General features: G+C 39.9%; 1 protein-coding gene across 2 annotated transcripts in view; it reads left to right on the top strand.

The window, feature by feature from the left end:
• Positions 1 to 22303, top strand: part of NR3C2 (nuclear receptor subfamily 3 group C member 2) — a 344127-nt gene that overhangs the window by 310207 nt on the left and 11617 nt on the right. The gene's annotated exons all lie outside the window — the stretch shown is intronic.

Below are 22303 nucleotides of genomic sequence, written 5' to 3'. Positions count from 1 at the left end.
GCACAAATAGTGTTCATCTTCTACAACTGTTAATCTAATAACCCAATCCTTCCAAAACATTATTAGTGGTCCAGGGCCAACTGGGATCATCTCAGTCTTTGCCAGATTTTGAATCCTACATTCATTCTTCACAGGAGTCACCTTCCTTGTCTTACGTAAATATAGAAAGTAATAGAAAGTAAATTTTGAGCTTGTTTCTAAATCAATCGGTTATAGATGTAGTCGAGATATTCATTAGCAGTTTCTACAAACTTGATTTGGATAACCTGCTTTGTTATGTCAGTTGAAATATGCTTCTTGTTTCACTTTGCAAGCAGTTTTCTCTAGTTCTGGCTCAAAACAGAAGTTGTACACAGTCATGCTGATTTAGTTTTTGATATTTGTGAGGTTTTCATACTTTCTTCTAGAAAATTTATTGCCCAAGTTTAGCCCATACGATTTGTATAAGAAATTCTTTTTCAAATATATCTCTGTTGTTCAGAAAAATGTTGCCAGGCTCCATAGCTAGTATTGTAACAGTATAACTCTTGAAATAATGGGTCATCCTCTAAAGTTTTGTTTATGCTGGTTGGAATGTGACTTCTCTGTGGTTTGATTGATAAAGAATGTCACTTTCCAGTGTTTTACACTGAAGACTCCATACATATCACATTGATTTTGCTTTCTCTCAACTTTTCATATGATGGTCAGATTCCCACAAGGTGAATTCAGTGATAATTTTGCCAATCAGTGGCCTAATGGAAAATCTTAGGATGAAAAGATGATGGCAAATGCTGCCCTAGAGAACACAGCTCGCACAGGGAACAAAGGAAAGCAGAGCCTGGAGTGTAGGTCGTCTGCACGAGAACAAGTAGCACATTTACTTTCTTGTGTCAGTTTTGTTGAAAGCCCCTTATAATGGACTCAGAATGGGTTTTCATGGCTCCTTCCTGATGAATTCTCGTGCGTGTTCAAACATATGGACAGGCACAAGTGCAGTATCAAGATCGGTATGTAATTTGTCATCATCACAACATACGATGATGATAGCTGATGCATTTTGAAGCAGTTTGTGAGTAGGGAGACTGACGACCGAAGTTAAAGCTTGTTTTTCCACAGCCGTTCAGTCTGTGTGCCTTAAGCAAAGCGGCACTGTGGAAACACTCAGAGTCCTCCCCGGTGGTCAGTGTGTCTGACTGTCCTGTGCCAACTTGGTTTTCAGTGCCATGTTTGGCACGAGATTGGGACTCAGTGAATACTTCACCCAAATGGCTATATCATAAATGATGATATTCTGCAAATTCCCCAAGGCAAAAAAGTGTCCTTTTAGTATTTTAGTATCAAGGTGTAATTGATACACAATAAACAGAACATTTTTAAAAATTTTTAACGGTTTATTTTTGGGAGAGAGAGACACGCAGAATCTGAAGCAGGCTTCAGTCTTGGAGCTGTCAGCACAAAACCCAGGGAGTGACTCAAACTTATGAACTGTGAGATCATGACCTGAGCTGAAGTCGGATGCTCAACCGACTGAGCTACCCAGGCGCCCCTAAACTGAACATTCTTAAAGCATGCCTTTGGGAAATGTGACCTACATATACACCCATGAAATTATCATCACTATCAAGATAACAAACATATTTATTACCCCAAAAGTTTCCTTGTACCCCTTTTTTAACCTTTATTACTACCTCCCGTTCCCCAGTTGCTTTCTGGCAGGCTGGACATACTTGTATATTCCAGAGTCTCACATGCATGGAATCATGCAGTATGTAATGTGCTCTTTTCTTTTCTTTTCTTTTTTTGTCTGCCTTTCTTAGAATAATTATTTTGAGATTGATCCATGCTAATGCATGCATCACTAGTTTATCGCACCATATGTATACTCCACAGTTCTGTAGTCCAGTCACCTGTTGATGGACATGGGGTTGTTTCCAGATTAGGGACTGTTACAGATAATGCTGCACTGACATTTGTGTACAAGTCTTTGTATGGACACTGCTTTCTTTTCCCTGGGTGAATAGCTAGCTAGTAGTGGAATGCCTGGGTCATATGGGACGTGTGTTTTGATTTTTTAAGAGACTGACAGATTCTTCCAAAGTGGTTGTCCAGTTGTACATTCCCTTAAGACAGGTGTGTGAGTTCAGCCTACTTCACTTCCTTGCTGGCAGTTATGGCTAGTCTTTCTAATTTTAACCATTCTGATAGCTACATGGTGGTATCTCACTGAGGTTTTAATTTGCATCTCCCTAATGATTAATGATCTTTTCATATGCTTATTTGCCATCTTTATGTCATCTTCTGTGAAGTTTCTATTCAGCTGTTTCACTCATTCTTAGAAGTTGGATTGCTTTCTGATTATTGGGTTTTAAAAGTTCTTCATATATTTTAGATACAAGTCCCTTATCAGATTTATGATTTGCAAGTATTTCCTCTCAGTCTGTGCCTTATCTTCATTTTCTTAACAATCTTCAAGTCTTTTGAAGTACAGTTTCCCATGTTTTATAAAATCCAAGTGATTGGTTTTTTTCTTTTATGAATCCTGTTGTTAGTGTCGTATCTAAGAAGTCTTTGCCCAAGCCAGTGTCTCAAAGCTTTTCTCCTTTTGTCTTATAGAGATCACTATCCTTCATTGACTGATATGGAGAGTCTTGAAAACCAATTGTGTAATGTATTTCTTAGAGCATTTTTGTTTTTTTTTCTTGCGGAAGGGTATATCCAATCCACCTTACCCCACCATGGCTGGAAGGAGAACGTTCTTTGGGGAAATCACTGCTATCATTTTAATTCTGAAGCCCTTGTTTTAAATTATCAAAAAATGTCTGCTCTTAGAAGTAGCCCAACAGACACATCTTGAATGCTCTATTTATATTCCTATTCTAGACAGAACATTGAAAAATGCATTGTAAGTCTAGAGGGACCTTTCTAACATTCACGCTTACTCAGACTTGAGACTGCCTACAGCTTTTTCATTAGAGTAAATTAGTGAATCAACATTTGTGGAATTTTCTTTCAGGGAACAGAGAGCTACACAATGAGTGGCCCTGTACTCAAGCCTAGTTTTGGTCACCTTGTGGAAAAAGAGCATTTGTTCCTGAGGTTCACACAAATGAAAACCCGATGAATCCAATCAAAGTTCTGCTTAAATAGTGTGCATAGCATGCCACCCCTCAGGACACATGTCCATAGATCTCAGGACATGTGGATTTCTCCCACATGGTGCACACATGTATTGGCAGAACGGTGCCAAGGTGAGTGAAAGGAGCATTCTCTGAAAAAAATAGGCTGGCAGCTAAGCATTTGAATCGGTCAGCAACTTTAATGAATCATAATCCTCCTGAACATCAATCTTTCCCCAAAGCATGTTTCAAAGAAAGCAGCTGTGGACAGGCTGCTAGGAATAGACGTAGTTTTGCATTGTAAATGTTGGGGGGTTGTATGTAAAGCATATATAGATTTCTTATTCTTCTAAAAAGAATTGATCAGTAGAAATCATTCTCTAGCTATTGCCAAGACTGGTGACTAATTTTCTATGTGTAAGAAGCACATTTCTAATAAATGTATTGGTACCTTCCATTCATTCATAGAGGTCAAGGACTATATTATGATCATTGTGTAGAACTGTTAGTAAATGTTAAATGATATTAATGGTACTTTTTAGAAGCCTTTTTCTATTAGTTTAAAGGTCATACTACTGTGATCAACTTTATTTCAACATATATGCTAGAAAAAAAGGGGCCTTGTGCCTAGGATTATTGACAGGGCTACAGAGATACAAAATAAATGCATGACACCAACTAAACCCTCAGATAGCTGAGATTCTAGACTGGTGGCTAGAGCACAACATGCAGCAGAAGGTAATCAGGCACCAGAACTGGCCATCTGGGCAGTAGAACCCTGGAGAGCACATGAGTCCCCACCATGTTGTGGAACCTAAGTGTAAATAGAATACCTGTCCTTAGGAATCCCATCTGTCTGATGGAGGAAGGTGTTCATCTTACTCAGCAAATGTTTTCATATCTGAAAGTGCAAGGTGGTTTACTTGGGGGAAGAAACCCAAAGCCTGACCTCCAGGATTGTAATCTGCTCAGGGCACCCAGACAGCACCACATAGGCATTGTGCTTGGCAGCTCCGATGAGGTGAGTGCCATGAGTTGTGGGCTCACTGGTGTTTATTCTGAGTTGATGGTAAGTCTGATTGAAAAGTTATAGGAGCCAGCTGTGCTGGGCAGGCGTCCTGGAAGGCTTGCAGGGGAGGATTTCAGAGAATTTTTATTTAATAAAAGAAGAGACAGAGACCCGGAGGGTGATTTTGCAGGGTCCAAAGATAGCCAGTGGCACCTGAACCTTCTTGACTTGCTGTCTAGTACTCTTCACACCACCGCCATGGTGAAGGAGAGCTTCAAGCTAAGAGCAGCTGCTCAGTTTTAGGCCAGTCTGCATCTTTGCAGATCAGAAAACCAGCATCTAGGAACATTAAAAACAGCTGCACCACTCTCCAGCTCTCCAGCCTCATTTGGATCTTCCCTGGCATCCTGTGGAATGCGTTGTTTTCGTGAGGCATGCGGTTGCATCTTGAAGGCAGTGAAACTTGGTGCTGTATTAAAATGGCACGCGTGTTTAGCACTTCCCAAAACAAAACGTTGGGTCTGCCTCAGTGTAAGCTGAGCAGACTTCGGTGTGAAGGCTTTTGTCTCTGCATACTATCCTTAAACCCAGGTAAGAACCTGTTCGTTGCCTGGGCAGGCACTGGTGTATCGCTTAGAGGCTGTTCTCTGTGTGACAAAAGAAAACACTCTGAGGGTCATGTTGCAGAATAATTGCTTTCTGTGGTTCCAGAGAGAATGTTCAACTACTGAAGTGGCTTTTCTTTTGGAGCCAAGGTTTTCCTTATGCGAGGTGGGGGGAGCGAGGAGGGATGAGGAGGAGAACATCTGGTGATACAGTAAATGCTACACGTGTGCACTGGGGAGACTTCACTCTCTCCACAAAGAGGGTGTTAAGTTTCAGTGACACAGTCACCCACAGAAGAGATATTGCCGCAAGCAGTCGAGACTATTAGCAAATTATTTTGAGATTCTCATTGCTCATTTAATTAGTGGGTGCTTTTGCATCCGGGCTGTGGTAGTGGTAATTTCCATCGTGATTACTCTATAGGTGGTTTTGAGAGCGACACAGACCTATTTTCAGCATTTCTTACCGCACGCTGAAGAATGCCTGCCACAAGTTTGGCTCGGTCCCCCGTTTGGGCAGCCCACTTTCTTTCACGTTTGATTCTGGTTTACGTCTTCCCAATCAGCTTCTCCTCGGGAAATGCTCTGAGACCAAAATAGGAGCCCACCACAGAAAGGGAACCCCTGGGGGCAGCCTGTGGCACTGCACCACCATTTCACTCAGTAAACTTGGGCACTTAAATTTTCCACCCTCAGTTTCTTCAACTATGAAACAGAAATACTATCCACCTTACAGGGAATTTTTTTTTTAGGACTAAATGAAATAACACAGGTGCCGCGTAAGGCATTTGCCACATACCAAGCACCAAACATTCACCCCTTTGCAGCCCCATTTCCCAGACTATATTAGAGTTTCCCCAAAACCATGTCTCTGTACCATGAAAAAGCTTCCATCAGGCAGGTTTAATTTACTTTTAACTTTTTTTTAATGTTTATTTTTGAGAGAGAGACAGAGCAGGGGAGGGGCAGAGAGAGAGGGAGACAGAGTATCTGAAGCAGGCTCTATGCTGACAGCAGAGAGCCCATGCGAGGCTCGAACCCATGAACCATGAGATCATGATCTCAGTGCAAGTCAGTCCCTTAACTGACTGAGCCACCCAGGCTGCTCTTAATTTGCTTTTAAATACAGAGACACTCAGACCTTTGAGACATAGCCTGTACCTTCAAGGAAATGACAGTCTAAAAGTTGGCCAGATCAAGCAGGGAAGTAGGCAATAAAGATCATTCCACAGAGAGGGCAGGAAGCACAAAAGTTATCTGGGAGTGAGTCACTAGAATTAAGTCAATCCTAAAGCATTTCCACGCTACTTCAGGTCCCAGTGCACACATCGGCTACACATTTACCAGGGGAGATTGGTGCTGTTACAAACAATGTCAGGGTGTCCTTATACCGCTTTCTAAGTCACTATAAGGATTAAAGGTGTTTAATGATGGAATGATGGCAGATTTCAGTGAGGTGACCATGAGGATGATTGATGCTGGTGAACCATAAGCCCTTGCCTCAGGTGTTACCAGAACACTGCTAGCAATGCAAAAAGGCTGGCCATGCTGCTGCAGCATGAGGAGAGAAATTTCCCTCTCTTCCTGTTGCTCAGGTGACACGGAAATGACACTATTTGATTGTGTTTTTTTTAATGGTCATTTATTTTGGCGTTGGGGGTGGGGGGGGGCAGGGAGAGAGAGAGAGATCACAGGGTGGCGCAGCCCAAGCAGGCTTCTGGCTGTCAGCACAGAGCCCGACATGGAGCTCCAACTCATGAATCATGAGATCATGACCTGAGCTGAAATCAAGAGTCGGACAATTAACCAACTGAGCCACTCAGGCGCTCCTGATTCTGTATTTGTAATACTGTACTGGCAATAGCACACCTGGATGTGTGCATGTGTTATGTGTGGAGGAGAGATCAAATTCAAAGCCACAATTCTATTTCCCTGAGCAAAACAACTATTTAATATAACTGTTAGCAGTGTTGCGCTGCCTTCTTTTTTGACAAGACCATGACTAAGAAAGTTTCTAAATAAAGGAAGAGTTGTTTATCCCAGAGCCGGAGAAGTGAGCAGAGCCTTGTGCACTAGTGGAGTGGAGGACAAAATTATGCAAAGACCTCCCCACTTTTGAAAAAGAAGTCTTATAGGTAAAGATTTCAAATTAAATGAATAATTGACATGGCAGATCTTATTCTTTGTCTAGCTGGTGAAACCAGTGGAACAGTTATTACAGCATCTGTTTCTGCATTTCTATATAGTATGTAATGACTAGCATTTGCCTTTACAAATTTCTAATTTCAAGGGTTCAGAATGTTTTGTCCTGGGTGAATTGTGCCAATGAGTGCTTATTTTAAATGTTCATTACAACATTTTTATGTTCGTAGAGTTGAAAAAAATGTAACAGATTTAGGAAAAATAAGAATGGGGGAAAATGGAAAAAATAGAACAGAATGTTCTAGTATTTCAGTGTTGTGGATAAATAGGAATTCATGACTTTGGGTGTGGTATAGAAAGGTCTAGGCGGTTCAAGATTTGGCCATGAAGCCCAGATAGAAGATGTAACTCCCCATAGATATGAAGGATGTCTTTACCTGTTGTTCCTTTTTTGTTCACATGTGAATTAAGGGCAGCGTTAAGTCAGTGCGTTTCTAGGGTTTCTAATCAGTTCATATTGTGAGAGGCAGAATAGCTAAATTTACTGTTTTCCTAAATCTCTTGGAAAGAGGATTGGAATAACCAGGATACTGCATAAGAGAAGATCTCTTTCAGTGTCTCGTTGTTTTAGACTCATGGAATGAGACATCCCTATGTCAGTTACACTTCCTGTTTATCATCTCCACAGGGGTATGCAGGGGAAGTGCCGCTGAGGGGCTCTGCTTCCAGGTCCTGAGGTCCCAGTAGAATAGGTACATGTACAGTGGCCTCCACCAGGTCAGGTACCATACTGGTACTGAGGATACAACAGCAGCAAAGGAGACTTACTTGGTCCTTGACCTCAGAGTGCAGTATCATGGGGAGTAAAACAGGCAAACTGAGGATTAAAATCCAGCATGACACTTGCTCAATATGGGCTGTAAGACCCATAGCTGGAGTATCTGGAAGAGGAAAAGGCACGGTGGAGAAGGCCCAAGCCATGAGGTGAGGGAAGCAATTGCTGAACTGAGCCCCAAAGGCAAAGTAGGGGTTTGTCAGACAGATGGAAGGAAGCTTCTCAATGCCAAAGGAGTTAATATCCCAAGAGAGAGTCAGCATGGTGATTTTGAAAAATGGAGGATTTCATTGTATCCAGGAGAGCCAGGGAAGAACTGAGAGAAATGAGGATGGAGACAATGAAAGAATCTGTGAATCACCTCAAGGGAGCTTTTGAGGGATTTTGAGCACATCTGTGGAGAATCTAGACCTGCCCCTTTGCAGTGCAATGACCATTAGCCACATGCGACTATTTACATAGAAGTTAATTAAAATTAAGTAAAATTTTAAGTTGAGGTCCTCAGTCACACCAGGCACATTTCAGATGCTCAGTGGCCACGTGTAATTAGTTGCTGCCATTCGGGGCAATGTAGGAAGTCTGACAACTGTCCATTTATTGGATAGTGCCGGTCTAGAGAATCTATTAGTGGAGGGGCGAGAGACACAAAGGGCCCTTTGGGGTGCTGGTGCAGTGATCCAGGAAAGAGAGAGGGGACCAAGTCAGAGCTAGGGAAAAGGGACTGAGGAGATATTCATATGGTAGAATGGACATGAAGATTGAGAAAGGAAGATGACCCTTGGGAATTGAACATAGATGTCTGGATGAGGTCGAACCAGAACTGACCAGGGGACTGAGAAGGAGGGGCTTTGGATGTATTGACTTGAGGTGTCTTTAGCACATTCAAGGAGAAATGTCAGGTAGACTTTGGGCTCCGTACAGAAGAAGATGAGGAACGACAATGCTGATACAGACAGAGGAGATGGCAGCACATGGTGGTCATGAAGCCTGAAGGCAGATGGAACTGCCCAGGCATTGGTGTAGACAACGGAGGGCCTAGAACCAAACCCAGAGGGAGAAACTGCCAGTAGATCCCGTGAAGGAAGATTCCTGAGAGGCTACAAAGGAGTTGCTGCTGAGCTAAAAAAAAAAAAAGCAAAAAGAGGTACATACGGGACAAGCTATATAAAAGAATGTGTCTCCCACTGTGCAAATGGGGGTCAGAGCTGGAGAAAGGTCAGTCACCAAACAGTCTGAAAACTTCAATAGCCATAGCAACGAGGAGGCTATTGTGAAAAACTACTGATTGACTCAGCTTGTGTTAATGTGTTGTCTCCAGTAACTGTAGCAGAATCCCTACAAAGCAAACTGGGGAAAGATTTTTGTAAAAAGATGAAACTTCAAGGTGTTTTTCAGTAAAGCTCCTTAGAAAAATTGCTTTAATAAATAGGATGTATGAATCTTTCTCTCAGGTGAGGACATGTGTGTAAATGAGTATCTTATAGGTGGGTGAGAGAACCTGCAATTTTTGTCTTTGAGTACAGCTGAGCAATCACAGTGGTGTTGCAAACTCTATCTTTGTGAATAATCCCAAAACAAACTATTACAGACCTCAGTCCAGCCATGTAGGAGTAATTGTGCATTAGTGAAAGCTTTACTGTGTACTGTATACATATGTATGTATTCTGTACACTAAATACACATAGACATATTGTACACGTATATGGATCTCTATAGAGACAGAGATGGAAGGCAGGCATTGAAGGCAGCTGTGGTGCTTCAGAGCTGATCTTGCATTTCAAATCATGATTTTATCAGTGATACTGGTCTGGTCCTGAGTCCTTTCTCACCCATCACGTTCATATGAAACCTTAATTACAGTGACAGTTAATTTCCACATGCAGCCACAGAACTTCATCTCCTTTGGTCTTTCATGGTTGGCCATGGTTTCCTGTGGCTGACTTAATGCCAAATCTGTGTTACTTCCTTACCTCTTTGGAAAAGGTTAATTTAAAACATTGAATATTTTCAGCGGCTAATGTTTAGACTATGGCAATGCTTACCAACTGCTGGTGGATAGCTAGGCAACATTCTGAGATGCAGTTGCATTTGATTATAGAGAAATGAGGAAAATAATTCCATGTAGGATTTTGTGTTTGCTTTCAGTTGTGGTAAAATATGCAAACATCAAAGTTACCACATCCCCCATTTTTTACTGTACAATTCACTAGTGCCACATACACTCACATTGTTGTACAACCAATCTCCAGAACTCTTCAGCTTGTAAATTTTTTTTACGTCTTTATTTTATTTTGAGAGACAGAGACAGAGAGCGAGTGGGGGAGGGGAGGAGAGAGAGGGAGACACAGAATCTGGAACAGGCTCCAGGCTCTGATTTGTCATCACAGAGCCCGACGTGGGGCTTGAACCCACAGACCACAAGATCATGACCCAAGCTGAAGTCAGACACTTAACCGACTGAGCCACCCAGGCGCCCCTCCAGAACTCTTCAGCTTGTAAAACGAAAACTCTGTGCTATTGAACAACTCCTTATCCCCCTCCCCAAGCCCTAGCAATCACCCTTCTGTTTTTTATCTCTGACTACTCTTAGGTACTTCAGATATATGGAATCACAGTATTTGTCTTTTTGTGACTGATGTGTTTCACTTAGCATGTTATCTATCCTCCAGGCCCATCCATGTTGTAGCATGTGTCCAAATTTCCTTCCATTTTAAGGCTGAGTAATATTCCTTCTATTTCTGTAGCACGTTTTATGTATCTGTTCATCTGTTGATGGACACTTGAGTTGCCTCCACCTCTTGGCTATTGTAAATAATGCTGCTATGAACATGGGTATGCATATACCTCTTCAGGACCTGACTTTCAATTCTTTGGGTATAGTCTTAGAAGTAGAATTTCTGGATCATGTGATAATTCTATGTCTAATTTATTGAGGAACCACCAGACTGTCTTTCACAGTTTTTACATTCCCATCCACAGGGCACAAGGGTTCCAATTTTTCTACATCCTCACCCACACTTGTTATTTGCTAGTTTTTTGGTTGTTTTTGTTTTTGGATCATGGCCAAACTAATTAGTGTGAGATGGTATCTTGTGGTTTGATTTGCATTTCTCTAATGATCAGTGATGTTGTGCTTCTTTCTTGTATTTCTTCTTCAGAGAATTGTCTACTCAACTCCTCTGCCCATTTTTTAAATCAATTATCGTAGTTGTTGAGTTGTACAAATTCTTTATAAATTGTAGATATTAACCCCCATCAGATACATGACTTGCAAGTATTTTCTCTCATTCCATGGGCTTTGTTGTTTCTTTGTTTTGGTGTCAGAATCTTTCCCTTCTGAACTTATAATGATAACAGACAGTAGTTTGTTTCTTTTACTTCTTAACCAGAAAAATTAAAAGTTGTGTCTGATCCTAATTTACTTAAAGGGGGGAAAGGTGTATTTTCTTGTAGTAACTACTCCTTTGGCTTCATTAATTAACATTTTGAAAGTGGCATACCCACAGAACATGTGCCATTGCTCACAGCTAGTTTTGAAAGAATGCTGGGGGAAAACTAAGATCTTGCCTTGTTTAAGGAGCTGTGAAAGAATTGTGCATTCCATTCCCACCAGATTCTGTAACACTTATGATGCTAGAGGGTGAGCTTTCCGGGGGAAAAAAAAAAAAAAATATATATATATATATATATATATATCAGGTAGAAAGAAGCACGGAGGGTCCTAGAAGCCATGCTCATAGACAATCACATTGAAATCTAACCAGACACATAGGAATCTTTTCTTAATCTAAAATATATCTAGGGAAGATTTTGGAAAACTATCTCATTGTCTAACACCTGTGTCAATAAATCCCCACCTCTTACACAGCCTAAATCCCTCTTCTTAAAATATAAAATAACTATATAATACCTGGGATTTACCTAGTGCCTTTCTTTCTTAAGTCCTGTCATTAAATCCTTCTACTAACTCCATGAGGCAAGGATGAGTAAATACCACTATTTACACTTAATCACCTCATCTTAATTCCTTTCTCTATAAAAATGGAATAAACGTAATATTTACTCATATTTTACCATTTTATAGAGAAAAAAATTAAAACGAGAAGTGATTAAGTGCCCTTTTCCAGGTTCATAAGTGAGGCAGGACCAGAAGGCAGGGATGGGGGAGGGAAGGAAGCACGTGTGAGAGACATCAGTGCAGGGCCAGCCCCATACCTGGTTAGCTCTGTAACTCCTGGTAGGTTAGAGATCACTTCAGGACCCCACACATAGAAGGGTCCCACTCTTGGCTAATATTTTGCTCTCACCATCTTGAAATCTGTAGCAAACTTTGAACAAAGGGCCCCACAAATAATGCAGCCTGTCCTGGGCACAGCATTATCCATCTAAGACCGTGTTGATCAGAAGAGATGATGAGTGTGAAGAGCACTTTACAGCCTACGGTGCATGGTGCAAATGTGTCTGAAAAGAGGCAGCAGAGGTTATGAAAGGCAGAAAGCTTAAGTGAAGCAGGGTATGAGAACTGAAGGAAATAAGAGGATCGTTGATACACTGGAAAGGAGCCTTAAACAGCTAAGGCCCAACATGACACAAAAAGAAATAGTGGAGCAATTTCATAAGGGAGAGGGATGTCGTGAAGCAATAGAAAAGGGGAATGCTATGACCATCAGTGCTGTTTTAGACAAGGGTGGATCATTTTAAATGACTGAGTTTGCAGAGACCTGGAAGATGCCAGATGATCAATTTTGTTTAGCAAGGTCATGGTTAAAGGAACTGGAAAGTGTATATGGTTTCACACACAGTTGATTCTCATTATTTGCAGATTCTTAATTTACAAATTTTCCTACTGGTTAAAGTGTATTTATAACCCCAAAATCAATACGGTGCTTTTGCAGTCATTCACACACCTGCATCAAGCAGTAAAAATGTGCACATTACCAGCTAAGGTCAAACAGGTAATATTCTGCCTTATTTCAGCTCTCTTTATAGTAAAGAAATGTCCTTTTCATGATCTGTTTAGAGGCACATTTTTGCTTTTTTTTTTTTTTTTTTTGGTGATTTTAATGTTTGAAATGGTCCCCAAATGTAGTGTTCATGTACTGTCCTCATGTTCCCAAGCAGAAAGAAGGCTGTGATACGCGTAATGGAGAAAAGAATTGTTTAGTAAACTCCATTCAGGCATGAGTTATAGTGCTGTTGGCCAGGAGTTCAATGTTAAAAAATCAGCAATATACATTAAATAAGGTGTCTTTCAACAGAAACACATAAAACAAGGTTATGTATTGATTGTTGACAGTGTGACCAGCAGTTCACGGAAACCTAACCCTGTCTTCTCCCTAGGAACAAGGGTTCAGGATCTGCTAATTCTGTTCTCCATGACATAACAGAATGTGACTATCATGAATAACAACAACTGGAAATGCATATAACCAACAGGGACTATAGGCTCAAAGGGAGAGGACTCCTGAAAGAACAGCCAGAAATGGAAGACAAGGGTACCAGTGGTTCTCCATTCAAATGACAAAGTCTGAAGCCTTTAAGCTACACATGTCACAGGAATTTTTCGTAAAGCCTTTCCTAAAGGCTCAGAGAATCTGGATAGGATTTGGAAACTCAGTTCTTGGTACCAGCCATATTGCTTGATTCACTTTTTTTTTTCACACTTCAATATTTCTGAAATCAGGAGACATCATACTTGATATTTATATTTTAACAACCAACCAAACCTGTTTTCCCGTAAACTGTTACAGAATCCCAGGCATGCCTTCCAGTCCAGAGCCAGCAGGCTTTTTCTGTAAAGGGCCACATGGTCAATACTGGAGGCTTTCTGGGCCCACAGCTACCTGGCTGTGTCATGGTAGCAGGAGAGCAGCCACAGATACTACCTAAATGAATAAGCCTGGCTGTGTTCAAGTAAAAATAGCAAAATCACTATTTCTATCATTTTCGCATGCCACAGAATACTCTTCTTTTGATTTTCCTTCAATCTTTTAAAAGTATAAAAACAGAGGTGCCTGAGTGGCTCAGTCAGTTAAGCATCTGACTTCGGCTCAGGTCATGATCTCATGATTCATGGGATCAAGCCCCGCGTCGGGCTCTGTGCTGACAGCTCAGAGCCTGGAGCCTGCTTCAGATTCTGTGTCTCCCTCTCTCTCTGCCCCTCCCCCACTCATGCTCTGTCTCCCTCTCTCAAAAATAAACATTAAGTAAATAAAGTTCTAAAAACCAAATGAAAAAACATATTAAAAAAGTTATTAGGCCAGATTTCGCCTGCAGGCTATAGTTTGCCAACCCTGATTTATTCAGTGGCATAACAGACAAGGGAATAAATGAGACTGCTTGGTCTCACGTGTTCTTAGTTGGATCAAAAGAGGCTGCCCCTGCCCAGTGGGGTCTGCCCCTTGTTCCTTAGTGTTCCTTTTCCTTCAGAAACCGAAGGAAGGACTTGAACAGATTACTCTTGAGTCTACCTGATATTCAAGTTGGTAACTTACCAATATGCATTGGTTTAGATTTTTATGTTGCTTAGTACAGTGTATACTGGCAAAAGGATCCTAGGAAATACTGAAAACAAAATTAAGAAAAGTTCATACTTCTATATACAGTAACATGCCAATGCATTTCAGATACAACCCTTTCCTCAGATTTCCTTTGTTCAGCAGTGTTCTAATTATCCCTTTATCTTTAAGCTCTACTTTCTCTGTTTCCATTGTGTCATTTTTCTTTGTGTTCCTCACATGTACAATAGACCTTATGCACAAGAAGGCGGAGCTGCAATCCAGAATGAGGCTTGTAACACAAGGAAACTTAAACAGGGTGGAAATTAATTTAAGTACAAAAAAAATTGGAAGGAAATTGAACCCATCTTGCTTAGCACAGCATCCAAACAACATACTTTGAAGATATAATATTCATCACTGACCAGAGATCAGTGACTCTACTGAATTTAATATAAAAATGGTAATGAAGACAAATTAAGTAGCCTGAGATAACAGAGTTTCCAGAAAGTCCCTTGGTTTTTTATAAGATGTGGAGTAGCTCTACTTCCGACCCCAGAAGCCAGCCCTTTTCTCTTGGGCACCTGATCTGGCCCAGAATGCCCAAGCCTGCACCAGCCTAGACTCTGGGACTATCCCTGTGAGGCCACACTGGACAACCCTGCCTCCCTCATTTCTTGAGGCAGCCAGGCCTCTCTGGAAGCAGAGCTAGAGGGGCCCATCTTGGCCTGGAGCCCTGGCTTCAGCCACCCTTGCAGGGGGTCCCCTTACTTAGAATTTACAGGCAGATCTCACATGAGAGTAGCAGTCCCATGTAGCCTTGTCCCTATTCAGGGACACACTTGAACCCAATGCATTAGATCTGTAGGACTGACTTACTGGATGCAATTTTGTGCCCCCAAACACCTCCTCAAAATTCTCCTGCCCCTTGGAAACCACCATTCTATGCCCTGTTTTTATGAGTTTGATTTTCTTTCTTTCTTTCTTCCTTTCTTTCTTCTTTTCTTCCTTCCTTCCTTCCTTCCTTCCTTCCTTCCTTCCTTCCTTCCTTCCTTCCTTCCTTCCTTCCTTCCTTTCTTTCTTTCTTTNTTTCTTCCTTCCTTCCTTCCTTCCTTCCTTCCTTCCTTCCTTCCTTCCTTCCTTCCTTCCTTCCTTTCTTTCTTTCTTTCTTTTCTTTTTTGGGGGAGGGGGTATTGTTTTTGTTTGTAGTTCCTTTTTTCTTCTCTTCCTCTTTCCCCTTGTGATTGATGACTTTCATTAGTGTTCAGCTTAAATCCCTTTCTCTTTATTTTTGTGTATCTATTATAGGTTTGCAGTTACCATAAGGTTCGTATATAACGTCCCAATTATATAGTGGTCTGTGTTAAGTTGATGATTAGTTTAGTTTGGACACATTCTAAATGCACTACATTTTTACTCGTCTTCTCCATGTTTTATGAATCAGATATCATATTTTATATCCTTTTATTTTGTGAATCCCTTAATTGGATTTTTAGATGTAATTGATTTACTACTTTGTTCTTTTAATCTTCATTCTAGCTTTATGGGTGATTGATTTACTATTTATTTATTTATATGTTTCATTTATTTTTGAGAGAGAGAGACAGAGTATGAGCTGGGGAGGAGCAGAGAGAGAGGGAGACACAGGCTCCAGGCTCTGAGCTGACAGCACACAGGCCGACACGGGGCTCAAACCCGTGAACCACGAGATCATGACCTGAGCCAAAGTCAGATGCTCAAGTGACTGAGCCACCCAGGCACCCCAATCTACTACTTTTACTGTATGTTTGCTTTTACCAATGAAATTTCATAATTTTCTCTTACCAGCCTTTCCTGTTCTGCTTTAAGAAGTCCCTTTAACATCGGTTTAGTGGTGAAGAACTCCTTTAAGTTTTGTTTGTCTGAGAAACTCTCCTTTTGGCTCTGAATTGTCATCTCACTAGGTAGAGTATTCTTGGTATTTTCCCTTCAGCCTTTCTAGTGTATCATGCCACTACCTTTTGACCTGCAGAGTTTCTGCCAAGAAAGCTTAGCTGATGGCCTTTATGGGGTTTCCCTGGTATGTAACATTCCCTCTTTATGTTTAATTTTTGCCATTTTAGTTATGGATCTTGGTGGGGACTTCTATGGGTTTATCTTGTTTGGTGCCTCTCTGTGCTTCCTCGACCTGGATATCTGTTTCCTTCTCCAGATTAGGGAAGTTCTTAGCTATTATTTCTTCAAATACATTTTCTGCCCCTTTTTCTGTCTTCCTTCTGGGATCCCTATAATGCAAATGTTAGTATGCCTTGATGTTGCCCTAGAGGTCATGTATGTTAATACATAGGTCTTAACCTAGCCTCATTTTTTTTTTCCTGTTCAGCTTAACTCTCCATTACCCCGTCTTCCAGATGTTGATCTGCTCTTCTGCCTCCTCTAATATGTTGATTCCCTCTAGTATATTTTTCATTTACATATTGTATTCTTCAACTATGATTGTTGTTGATGTTGTTGTTTACATGTTCAGCCCCTGTTGATGTTCTTGCAAAAGTTCATTCTCTCTTTCCTCAAATCCGGTGAGCATCTTTAGGACTATTACTTTAAACTGTTCATCAGGTAGAGTGCTTATCTCTATTTCATTTAGTTCTTTTTCTGAAGTTTTGTCTTATTCTTTAGAGCATATTCCTCTGTCTCCTCATTTCATTTGAATTTCTGTATGTATGAGGTGAAACAGCTACCTCTCTCAGTCTTGATGGAGTGACCTTGTATAGGAACATCCCCTGTATAGACTGTCTGGCAGCTGCGACTGGCTGGCTGGCTGGAGCTGGCACAGGCCAGGGGATCCCAGGGTGTTTTGCACAGGGGGCACACCAGAGGGATGGCTGGAGCTGAAGTGGGTGATTCATGCCAGGCTGGCACTGGACCCTGGGAGCTGAAGTGGACACAGACCAGCAGGTTCTGGGTTGCCCCATACTAGGGTCACCCAGGTAGATGGCTTGAGCTGGGGCAGGTGTGGACCAGGGCATTTTGCACAGCAGGCACCCTGGCAGGATGCCAGAGCTGCCCTGGTGGGATGGCTGAAGCTCAGCAGATGTGGGCCATGCTAGGGCAGCCTTGGTGGAATGGCTGGAGCTGGTGTGAGCTCAGGGCTCAGAGCTTGCTGAGTAGCATGCTGGCTAGAGCACCTGGTCCCTATTCCTGTCTCTGCTTCAAAGTGGAAAGTGTACTTACACCATGGCTCTTGTTGGCACCATTGACCCCGGAGAGAGTTACAACAATTCCCCCACCATATGGCAAACACTCAGGATTAGTACATGGGTTTTCTTCACTTACGGTCTAGTTGCCTTTTAAATTGATGGGTTTTTTGTTTTGGTTTGGTTTGTTTTTTGCATTGTCTCAGATCAAGTGAATCTGTACATGGCGCTTCTGTGATATCCCTTCCCGACTATAGGTTGCCAGTGGGGTTAGGGGTGGGTTTCCCATCACTGAGGTGTCTCCCTCTCTCCTGCTGTTCTCTGTGTGGCCCCTCAGTGCTTTATTGTGCAGAAGCTGTTCAGTCAGCCCTCAGTTCTTCCTTAAGTGGAATTGCTCTATATGTATGTGTAGATTTGGTGTGTCCATGTGAAGAGATGAATTCAGGATCTTCCTAAGTTGCCATCAAGTTCGGCTTTTTTAGAGTTTACATATAATGAGATCATACAGTACTTGTCTTTCCCTGTCTGCCTTGTTTCACTTGGCATAATGGCCCCTTATGAAGCAAGACTTCCTTCTTTCTCATGGCTGAATAATATCCCTTTCTGTGTATGTGTATATATACCCCATCTTCTTTATCTGTACATCCATTGCAGACACAGGTAGTTTCCATACCTTGGCTATTGTGAATAATGCTGAAATGCACATGGGAGTGCAGAGATCACTTCCATATCCTGTTTTCATTTCCTTTGGGTTATATATCCAATAGAGGGGTTGCTGGATAATATGGTAGTTCTATTTTTAAAGTTATGAGGCATCTCCATACTGGCTGAACCACAGTTCAGTGGCTGAACCACTTTGCATTCCCACCAACAGTGTACCTAGTGTTCCCTTTTCTCCACATCCTCACCAACACTTTGTACCTCTGTCTTCTTGATGACAACCATTCTAATAAGTGTGAGGTATTATCTGACTGTGGTTTTGATTTGCATTTTCCTGATATTTAGTGATGCTGAACATGTTTTCACATACATGTTGACCGTTTGGATGCTTTCTTTGGAAAACTGTTTACTTCCTCTGCTCATGTTTTTGTGTATGTGGGTTCTTTTGTTTGTTCATCTTTAGTTTTTATTTTTAATTTTTTGTTATTGAGATGGATGAGCTCTTTATATTTTTTTTAAAGTAATATATACTTCTCTGGGATATAGTTTTGCAAATATTTCTCTCCCATCCAACAGTTTGCTTTTCTCTCTCTTTTTTATTGCTTCCTTTGTTGTGCAGAAATTTTTCAGTTTTATGTAGTCCCATTTGTTGAATTTTGTTTTTGTTATTTGTGATTTTTGTGTCATATCTAAATTGCCAAGACCAATGTTAGGAAGCTTCTTTCCTATGTTTTTTTCTAGGAGTTCTTTAATGTTTAGTAATTCATTTTGAGAGAGTGAGAGAGCACGAGCAAGGGAGGGGCAGAGAGAGAGACAGAGAGAGAGAAAGAAAATCCCAAGAAAGCTCCATGCTGTCAGCATGGAGCCCAACAAAGAGCTTAATCTCAAGAACAGTGAGATCATGACCTGAACCAAAATCAAGAGTCAGATGCTTAACCAACTGAGCCACCCAGGTGCCCTTTTTTTTCTTAGGAGTTTTATGGTGTTAGGTTGTATGTTTAAGTCTTCAATCCATTTGAAGTTAACTTTTGTATATGGTGTTAAGATAGTGATCCAGTTTTCTCAGTACCGTTTGTAGAAACCATCCTTTCCCTATCAAGTGTCCTTGGCTCTCTTGTCAAATATTAATTGACTATAGATGTAGGGGTTTATTTCTAGGCTATTTCATTGCTCTATTTGTCTAAATTTATAACAGCCATATATTGAAATTACTGCATAGCTCTGTAGTATAGTTTGAAATCAGGAAGTACAGTGCTTCCAGAGTTGTTGTTTCTCACAGTAGCTTTAGCTCTTCAGTGTCTTTTATGGTTTTATATAAATTTTAGGATTTTAAAAAATTTCTATGGGAACTGCCATTAAATTTTTAATAGCAGTTGTGTTGAATCTGTATGTCTTTGAGTAGTAAGGACATTTTTATATTATTAGGTCTTCTGATCTATGAACACAGGCTATCTTTGCATTTGTTTGTATCTTCAATTTCTTTTATCAAAGTCTTAATTTTCATTGTACAGATCTTTCATTTCCTTTCTTAAATTTAGTTCTAATTTTATTGGTTGAATGCTGTTGCAAATGAAATGGTTTTCTTAATTTCTTTTTCTAGTGTTTTGTTGTTATTTTATAGAAATGCAACTGATTTTATCTCCTGCAAATTTACTGAATTCATTGATTCAGTTTGAGGTTGAGTCTTTAGGGTTTTCTATACATAAGATCATGTTATCTGCAAATAACAATTTTACTTCTTCCTCTCTGATTTGAATGCCTTTTATTTCTTTGTCTTTCCTAATTGCTACAGTTAGGATTTCCATTACTATGTTGAATAAAACAGGGCACCCTTGTCTTGTTCTTCATCATAAGGGAAAAGCTGTCATTTTTTCACCATTGAGTATGTTAGCTGTGGGTTTGTCATATGTGGCCTTCATTATGTTAAGGTATGTCCCTTATATAACCTCAATATATAACTTATATAATCCTCAATTTGTTGAGGATTTTTATCATGAAAGTATGTTGTATTTTTTCAAATGTTTATTTTGCATGTATTTAAATGGTCATGATTTTTGTATTTCTTTCTATTAATGTAGTGTATCATATTTATTGATTAATGTATATTGAACCATCCTTGCATTCCTAGAATAAATCTCACTTGGTCATGGTGCATGATTCTTTTAATGCATTGCTGAATTTGGCTTGCTTTTATTTTATTGAGAGTTTTTGTTATCTGCTTTCATCAGGGACATTAGTCTATAGTTCCCTTATAGTGTCCTTATCTGGCTTTGGTAGCTGGGTAATTCTCCTCTTATAAAATGAGTTTAGAAGTATTCCTTCTTCTTCAATTTGGGAAGAGTTTGAGAAGAATTGACATCAATTCTTCTTCAACCATTTGGTAGAATTCACTTGTGAAGACATTTGGTCCTGGAGTTTTCTGTGTTGGGAGCTTTTTTAATTACTGATTAAATCACCTTATGTGTTATTGGTCTGTTCATATTTTCTATTTCTTCCCAGTTCACTCTTGGCAGGTTATATGTTTCCAAGAATTTATCATTTCTTCCAGATTATCCAATTTGCTAGCATATAATTTGTTCATAGTAGTTTCTTTATCCTTTGTATTTCTGTAGTATCACTTGTCATGTCACTCTTCCATGTCTGATTTTATTTATTTGAGTCCTGTTTTTTTTTTTTTTCTTAGTCTGTCTAGAAGTTTGTCAACCTTATTTTTCTTTTTTTGAAAAACCAGCTTTTAGTTTCACTGATTTTTTTTTTTTCTGCTATTTTTCTGGCCACTGTTTCATTTGTTTCCACTCAAATAATTTTTATTCATTTACTGACATGGAACTTAGTTTGTTCTTTTTTTTTTAGTTCCTTGAGATCCCTTTAATTTCTTAATATATGCATTTATCACTATAAACTTCCCTCAGAACTGCTTTTGCAGCATCCCATAGGTTTTGGTATGTTGTGTTTCCATTTTCATTTGTTTTGAGATATCTTATTTCCTTTTGATTTCTTCTTTGACCTATTGCTTGTTCAAGAGTATGTTACTTAATTTTCACATTTTTGTAGCTTTTCACATGTATCAGCTTTTGTTTTGATTTCTGGTTTCATACCACTGCAGTCAGAAAGGATACTTGGTATGATTTCAGTCGTCTTAAATTCACAAGACTTGATTTGTATTCTGTAATGTGTTCTATCCTAGAGAATGTTCCATGTGCATACGAGAAGAATGTGTATTCTTCTGTTGGTTGGAATTTTCTACCAAATCTTTGTTAGGTCTATTTGGCTTAATGTGTGACTCAGGCCCAAAGTTTACATGTTGGTTTTCTGTCTAGATGATCTATTGCTGAAAGTGAGTATTGGAAGTCCCCTACTGTTATTGTATTCTTGTCTGTTTCTTCAGATCTATTAATGTTTCCTTAATATATTTAGGTGTTCCAATATTGTGTGTGTGTGTCTGATTGTTATATCTTCTTGATGAATTGACCCCTTTCTCATAAATTGACCTTTGTTTCTTGTTACCATTTTGGATTAAAGTCTTTTGTCTAATGTAAGTATAGCTACCTCACTTTCTTTTGGTTTTCACTGGCATGGAATTTCTTATTCTCTCCTTTCACTCTGAGCCTATGTATGTCCTGAAAACTGAAGTGAATCTCCTATAGGCATCATATAGTCGAGCCATTTTTTATCCAGCCAGCCACTCTGCCTTCTGATTGGTTAATTCAATCCATTTACATTTAGAATTATTATTACTGTATAAGATCTTATAATGCCATCTTACTGTTCTCTGATATTTTGAACTTTCATTGTCTTCTTTCACTACTCTTGTAAATGCATGATTTTTTTGTATGCTCTCCTTCCCCCCTTTCTATCTTTTGCATCTACTCTAGGGTTTTTTTTTTTTTTTTGGTCTTTTTTTTGTTTTGTTTTGTTTTGTGGTTACCATGAGGCTTACATAAGACATCTCATAAATAGGCCATTTTAAACTGATAGCAACTTAACTTCAACTCTCTATAAACACTTCACCCTTTACTCCCCCTTGTATATTTATGATATCATTATTTACTTCTTTTTATGTTGTATATTTATTATTTATTATAGTAGCTGTAATTATTTTTACTATTTTTCCTTTGACATTTATACTACAGTGAAGTGGTTAACATACCATCCAAAATCTGATTGATTGTTTACCTTTACCAGTGTGGTGTATCCTTTTGTGTATTTTCATGTGGCTGATTAGTGCAAGTTTATTTCAGCTTGAAGAACTTTGAGTATTTCTTTCAAAGCAGATTTAGTGGT

The sequence above is a fragment of the Hyaena hyaena genome, unplaced genomic scaffold (genome assembly GCF_003009895.1).
Source record: "Hyaena hyaena isolate Hyena2069 unplaced genomic scaffold, ASM300989v1 scaffold_464, whole genome shotgun sequence".
NCBI classification, from domain to species: Eukaryota; Metazoa; Chordata; class Mammalia; order Carnivora; family Hyaenidae; genus Hyaena; species Hyaena hyaena.
Note: the sequence above shows the minus strand (reverse complement) of the source record. Positions and strands in the feature narration are given on the sequence as shown.